The sequence below is a fragment of the Pipra filicauda genome, unplaced genomic scaffold (genome assembly GCF_003945595.2).
Source record: "Pipra filicauda isolate LSUMZ 115617 unplaced genomic scaffold, ASM394559v2 scaffold38_size3968069_pilon, whole genome shotgun sequence".
NCBI classification, from domain to species: Eukaryota; Metazoa; Chordata; class Aves; order Passeriformes; family Pipridae; genus Pipra; species Pipra filicauda.
In genome coordinates, this window is record NW_024104520.1 from 1640169 (window position 1) to 1647565 (window position 7397).

Genomic DNA, 7397 nt, shown 5'->3' on the forward strand with positions numbered 1-7397 from the left:
GATAATGACCTATTAGTCACATACTTTTTGTAGCCATAGTTCTTATTTGTGTTTTCTCAGCACTTTTAAAAAAAATGCAATTAATTAAAAGGCATGTAAAAATATAACAGTCACACTCATTTTAATCAACTTTTCAAGGAAGAGACAATTTGATCACCACCATCTACCATGCTCTTTTACCCCAGACCTACAAGGCACTGTAGCCTCAAATAGAAATAAACATCACAATATAATACATTATTTTGCATGCTAACTCTAAGGATAAACAGTATATAAAAAATTAATGTTGATACTCTTTCATACTTAAACACTGTACTGCTGGAATGTATTTCATATAAATGCAAAGCTTCTTCGCATTCATCTCTTTTTAAAAAAACAAACACCTTCTAAAGTCAACAACATACTCCAGTGCCTGCATTTGTTATTTCTAAAGAAAAACAATTAATACTAAATCAAAACAGTTAAGTAGAAGTCAGAATGCTATGGGTTTTTTTCCTAATGCTAGAAGGGGCTGAGAGTGCAGTTTCTCAGAGCACAAATTTAGCAGCATCAGAAGGTCTCCTTATCCAACCTGTATCATTCTGTATGTTACTGTTCTGCATGTTTACATCTCCCTTTCTCAGCCCTTCTTTCTTTGTTTCCTCCTCTTGTCACTTGTCTTAAGCAAATCCCACCAGAAATTATGCCAATTTCATGTTGCTGGTGTTAACGTTCTTTAAGTTTACAGCGAGGACTAGGTTTTACTTCAAGACCATGAAGTATTTCTGTACATGCTTAATTTAGACTTAAAAAATAGTTTTGTTCTACTCAGTGGGCCTATTCCCAGCCATAAAATTAAGCACACATTACAGCCAAAGAGTAACTGTGCTCTGAGCCTGTCCATGTCTGGCCTGACTCCACCACTTGGAATTATGGCACCTTTACCTATCTCTGGTTGCCACCATTCAGTTCATCCCCTCTGAAATTTGGCTCTGCAGGTGCCATAGGAGTTTACCATACATATTAGTACAGTAGGATCAAACAAGCTGCCTTTTCCTCCCAAATGTCTGAGTACTTTCAAACAGCTTCTTCAAAGCAAATGCTTATTACACCTTTAATCCAACAGGGAATAGAAAAGGTATAAATATAAAGCTGTCCACTTGTTTCCTTCCACCTCACTTTTGATCTTTCTTTGACAGCTCTAAGTACCATTTAGCTTTGTTACTCTGGGCTGGGAGAGGACTGCCAGGTTTTGCTTCACACTGGCTGGGCATCTCTGATTATTCTCCCAGTGCTCACAGACATAACTAGGACAGTTCCTCTTCTCCACCACCATCTTTTGAAGGATCTTGGTTGCCCTTGCACTCACAGCTGAGAAGAGCTTGAGCATCATACCTCAGCTGACAGCTTTGCTGCTGTCTAAGAAAGGCTCATAGACTTTAAACTGGATCTTAATGTTGCCACTGATTTAGTTGTATTTGCTCCATCAGCATAAGAACAGCTAGTCAAACTGTAACACACATGATATTTACACAAACTACATTAATATATCTAACTCTCCCTTCTATACTAGGGGACATCAGACTGACTCACTAATGTGGAAGATATACATGGGAACATATGTATGCTCTCTGTCCTTAACTTTTCTTTCACTTCATCAACCCAGCCACTTCTCACAAGTGGGGAACAGGCTTAGAAAGCACACACCACTATGTTGATGGTCCTGTTGTAGCAAAATCTGATACTGTGTTTTTTTAAAAAAAATATTAAGTTCTTATTCTCTGTGTTATGTCACCAGAAGCTAAAAGGAATGCCCTCAGAGAGAAGTCAGGGTGATGGCAGGACAGCATGAAAGGGACAGCCACAAAAATTATTACTTCTGTCATTCTGGACCCTAGGTTCGCTCTGCATGAAGGTACATGTCTAAGCAGCTGTGTGTCACGCAGGACATCATTCCTCAAAACTCATCTTCTCTCAAGAGAGCAAAGGACATGAGGACAAGGTATAGGCTCTGGGTGCCAGTTGGTTGGATGGGGCTAGGCAAGCTATGAGGTTCAGAGAAGAATCTTATGGGGTTATTGTGTTATTAACCTAGGAAGGTGGGGCACTAACCTAGGAAGGTTGGGCAGCTGAGGGAACAGCAGACAGATTTAAGACAGACTCAAACTAATACAGTAAAAAAGGCAAAGAGGGGAGAGAGACTGTTCTAAACGAAAAGAACACATGCAAATAAAAAAAAAGAAAGAAAAAAAGAGGAAAAAGGAAAAAAAGCAGAAAAAAGTTATCTTTCTTTCGTTCTTTTTTCTTAACTGGACTAAATTCAATACAGACATGCAGCCAAGGGTTTTAAACTCTTGTTCAGAACATCAATAACTATAGACTTAAGCAACCCTTCACTCTCCTCCAGCTCCTTCCCTGGTTTGGTAGCAGTTAAGACTGCTGGGACTCACAGCAGAACAGACGAGTTTAGAAGATGCGTCAAGCAAGGAAGCAGTCAGAGCTTTCATACAGCAATGATTAAACACGGAGTTTGACCTGAGAGCTGTTGAACAGAAAGATGCCAGCTTACTCAACGTTTGCAGTTTTTCTGAGAGGCAACTGTGCAGTTACTCCACATCAGGCTGCTGACATGACAGCAGGTTTTTTTTCTGTAAGTTTTCTCCCCTTCAAGAAGCCAAGCAAAAATTCCAACCATACAGCAAGGTCTTGTGAAAAACAGCTGGTCTTAAAGAGCACAAATTTGTTCAGCTCTTCTCTGCACAGGATTAGCAGTGAACTCTGACAACAAATGGAACCAGAGGCACTGGTACTAACTGCATTTCACCTCTGATTTTTTTAGCAGAAATATCGTACTACTTAAGGATTATGAGGAGCCCTGGCCTACAGCCGGAGTTCTGGAACACAAGCCAGGACTAAATACCACTTCTTTCCCTCTCTGTCTGATCCTTAACCAAGATTTACATTGTCTTTGCTCATGCTGACACATTTCTCTATCAACCTGGCAGGATACATAGAAAAACACAAACAAGAGTATGTCATGACACAGTCACTGCTGAGAAGTCCTTTTATGTTTCCATCCATATGCATAAAATTATTTTCTTCTTGTCTGGTATCCAACACAGTATCCATCAGATCACTGTATGGGGCAGTTTACTGCAAGCTTTTCTTTCTTTTTCTGTTATTTTTATTTTGTGTGTGTGTATTCTTGCAACATTTTTGTCCTGTTTTCTACAGTTAAATAAGATCATTTTGATATCTTATCACAGGTTACTCTCAGTTTTCAAATAGTTTTAATTAAACTGGCACTTGGAAGCAGGACGCGCCCCTCTTGTTGCAAGGATGTTTTTCTTATCTCATAGCTACTGATTATCTGCTGTTTCCTTCTGGAGCTATGGCTTGCTGTGGGCATCAGCATGTGCAAGTCCAGAAGTCAATCTAACTCAGAAATTACTTTTAATTTCCATTATTTTTTCATTAAATGCTGACTTCTAAAAGATATTTTTAAATGCTGTCATCAGCTTCAGATGGGGCCCTGAATAACCCACCATATACTCTGGTACTGGTTTTCCAGTAATAACCACACCTAAAATATTTAGCAATATAGCCAGCACTTATATCACTATTCAAATAGGTTAAAAAGTCTATTAATTAAAAAATTGCAACAAAATGGTAGTATGTTCTTGATTATAAACATACACATTTATAATCAACTATCAAATGAAGAAAATAGCTGACTCTTCCTGCCCTTAATGCCTGTTGCTCTTTCCCTAATGGAGTCCATGGAAATTAATATGCCAATGATTGAGGTCTTCTGAGTCAGCCTCATACAGACCTGAACAAAATACTGGGCTGTTCTACCACTATAATGAACTGGAAAAAAAAAAGATCTTTGTAAAAGAACACTTGCCAGATAAATTCCATTATGAATACCATTCCTTTTTAATCAATTACATATCCACAGCCAAAATGCCTGCATCCAACTTTTCAGTTAACCAAATTAAAGTGAAAAAAGCGTTGTCATCCACCTATCACTGAAGGTGTTTCACATTCCTTCCAGCCTCTCGCTCTTCTCACCTGCAAGCATTTCTACTTTTGCATATAACCTATGATTTTTAGCATTTCTATAAAACAACAAATTCTGTGGCAAATTTCTATTTCAGGACTTAGAAGTGTTAAAAGTATAGTCATCAGCTCAGAGGTATTTGCTATTCATAAGATGTATATTTTATTAGTTTTTGACCCACGATGTTCAATTCAATCCAATCTCTGGGCTTAACACAGGCACAAATCCCACCATCTGCACTACTGAAGGTTCCTACAGCAGATCTGCCATGTTAGCCTCTCTGCCAAATACAACACGACACACAAAGGTCTCAATTTTTTCAAACTGCGCTATAAATAACCACATTCGTTTCATACCTCTCGTGAACGCGGTTTCAAGCGGTCATTCCCTTGTTGATTTACTTCGCGAATTTAAAGGGCCATAAAAGCACTGCGCCGTTGTGGAGGGACTGAAGGTTACACCCGGCTGTGCTGCGGTAGGAAAGGTCTATTTCACCCCAGGGAAGAGCTTTACTGCCCTAAGAAGGAGCGGGGTCTGGGAGGAGCTACACCCACCGAATTTGCATTGATGGATAAGGAAAGAGGAGGCAAGAGAGAGAAAGAACTGAAAGGCAGACCATGGCACACCAAGTGATTAAATTCAAGCAGGTCTTTTTGTTATTCTGACGAGGAGCCAGCTCTCCTGGGACCCCCACAAGCGAGAAGGGCGGCACCGGCGCGCCCGTCCCCTCCCCGTCCCGCAGCAATGCTGTCCCCAGAGCAAGTGCTGCGGCTTCGACCGACGGCGCGACCCCGCCGCGGGAGCCGGGAGGGCTGCAGCCCGTCCTTCCCCGCTGCGGGCACGGAGCGGGGCCCCAGCCGGACCCAGCCGGCGGCTTCTCCCACCTCGGGGCGCGAGTGCAACAAGGGCTGCCCCGCCAGCGAGTGCCTCACTTCTCGCCTCAGCTCTTTCACTTCCTCAACACCAAGAGCCGCTCTTCCTCCTTCCTCCCACCCTCCCAAAACGCAGCTCAGCCCCGCCAGCGCCGCTCCCCCGCGCTAGCCCCCACTGCCCCCCCTGCCAGGCCTGGGGCTGGAACGGGAGCTGGAACTGGGGCTGACCGGGACCCGCTTACCGCCGCAGGATGCGCCGGCTGCAAGGAAGTGCCGTCGGCGGGGAGGAGCGGCGGCCCCGGGCTCCCCTGCCGGGCACCTCCCGCGAGGGGCGGCGGGCAGAGCCGGTAACGGGCCGGGCGAGCCACCGCCTCCTGCTGCCCGCCCCGCCCCGACCTGCCCGCGGCCCGGGCGGGAGCAGGGGGGACCCGGGCTGTACACCCAGCGGTGCCGCTCGCCGCCTCTCTCCTCGCCCCGCCACCGCGGGCGAAAATAGCAACAGGCGGCGGGTCCTGGGCCGGGGTGGAGGGCGGAGAGGGACAGGCGTCCGCCAGAGTCGACGGGCAGCCGGCGACAGTCGGGCGCCCATGTCGCGACCATGGGCAGCTGGGGCCCTCGCCCCCGGTCCGTGTCGTCCCTCTCGAGGAGCATTTCGGCGACGCTGCCCCGTGTGTCTGGCACAGCCTCTAATCTCCCGCGGAAAACGTGTCACAGTGAGCCCGAGCGGGCCACTTGCGAGCAGTTTGCTCGCTAAACTGGGACTAGCCCGGCTCCGGGACTCTGGACCGGCCAAGTCCCTCCTCGGGTGTGGGCCTAGCCCTGGCCGCGGGGCAGCCTTCTGCGGATTCACCTTCGCTGAGTCACGTTCACACCTTCCATGCACGAGAAGCCACACTTAAAAATGCATAAAATCACTGTAAGAGTTGGTATTAGCTGGTCTTTCAGTTGCCAGAGAGGATAAGGAATGAGTGGATCCAGAGACATAATTATACTCCTCTGCAAGTGCAGATGATTAAGGCACCTATATTGCCGTTCTGCAAACCACTTTTGCACTCAGTTAATTTCAAGTCTTCTTGGCAGTAAGACCATTGATTTACTTACTTTTCTACACATTTGTAGAATCAGAGCTTTCTAAAGGAAATCTGCTCTGTTGGTATGAGTGGAACAGTCAAGCAGTTAAATGCAAGCATAGCCTTGCCCCAGATTATGAAAACAAGTCAGATTTTGGTATGTAAGCAAATCCCCTATTTGCAAAGTGTAGATACACACGTATCTCCACGGCCTTTGGCTCCTAGGGGTACTTTGATAGTAGTGCTGATATGTGAATTGAAGTATGCAAGCAGCAATTCCCTCAGGGCACTTGTTCCCTATCTGTACTCAGTTCATGGTTTGCTTCTGCTTCTTCAGATGTGGGAATAGGTATGAGTGCCTCTTGTTTTTCAGTGACATCCTTTGCATTCCTTGGGAAGAGGAGTACCATCTCCTTCCAACCAATGCCCGTCTTAGTTTTTAAGCCATCACAGCTAGGGACACCTCAGCTTATCTTACCACCTACCAATCTCAGCGCCTGAGACAAGTGTGCCCTATTGCTCGTTTTATGCTGCCTGAGCATTGCACACTCTGGTAACCATATTCTAGCAGAAGGTGAACTGCAGTTCTCACCCAGACAGCTCCAGCATTTCAGCTGAGGCTCGTGCATTGCCAAAGTACCAACCAATGATCATAAGAAGACATTTTTTACTGCTTCACTGTTGCCTTTCAGAAGATAGTAATGAAACAGATGTGGATCCTACAAGACTATTTCTTGCTGTTAAGAAAATCCTTGAACAACAACAGAAGTCAATACTAGAGCATTACAATTAGAACTCCTTTCTTTCTTCTGCTTTTTGATAGCTGGGAAAGAAATCAGCCACAGTTTTCAGGCTACCTCCCATGAAAGCTACCTAATCATCACCTTTCAGGCTACACTGGACAGCGTTCCTTCTCTCTCTGCTTTGTGATGAAACTGTTACTTAAGTAGGGGGGAAAATAATAATTTCTGTACAAGAAAAGAACCAGAATGGGGGTTGTACATACCAGTCCCTAAAAATTAAACACTTCTATGTGTTCCATGGACTGGTACACCCGTATTCAAGTGAAAGTCTTGCACACCAGGCTTCCTAACAATTTCCGATTTTCTGAAGCAGTAGATCTCTTTTTCTTCACAGGTTAGATTTTCTTTACAGTTAGCCTATTAACTAAAACATAGTACTATCACATTAATTTTTTCAGACAGAGGAAGAAAATGTGCCTTCCACATCCTGCAAAAATTTTGTAAAAGAACACTAGTTTTTTTGTTTGTCCAGTCACATTCTGAAGAAATGCAAAGAAAACCCCTCCACTGCCTTTTGTACAGAACCTGAATATACAGGTTTATATGAGGCATGCTGTGAGAACATGTAGGCAATGAAGCCTCTTTTGTAGGCTAAGGAGCAGAGGCATCT

At 44.6% G+C, this 7397-nt stretch overlaps 1 protein-coding gene across 6 annotated transcripts in view; it reads right to left on the reverse strand.

The window, feature by feature from the left end:
* The window catches only part of TBC1D1 (TBC1 domain family member 1), a 105005-nt gene extending 99771 nt beyond the window's left edge, over positions 1–5234 (reverse strand). For 5 of the 6 annotated variants that reach the window (XM_039385006.1, XM_039385008.1, XM_039385007.1 and 2 more), the window contains exons 1-2: positions 5157–5234; positions 4399–4512 (exon numbers count right to left, since the gene is read on the reverse strand). The gene's annotated coding sequence lies outside the window, so the exon portion shown is untranslated. The remainder of the gene's footprint in view (positions 1–4398; positions 4513–5156) is intronic. The other variant, XM_027746760.2, reaches the window with a different exon arrangement.
* Between the last annotated feature and the right edge of the window lie 2163 nt (positions 5235–7397).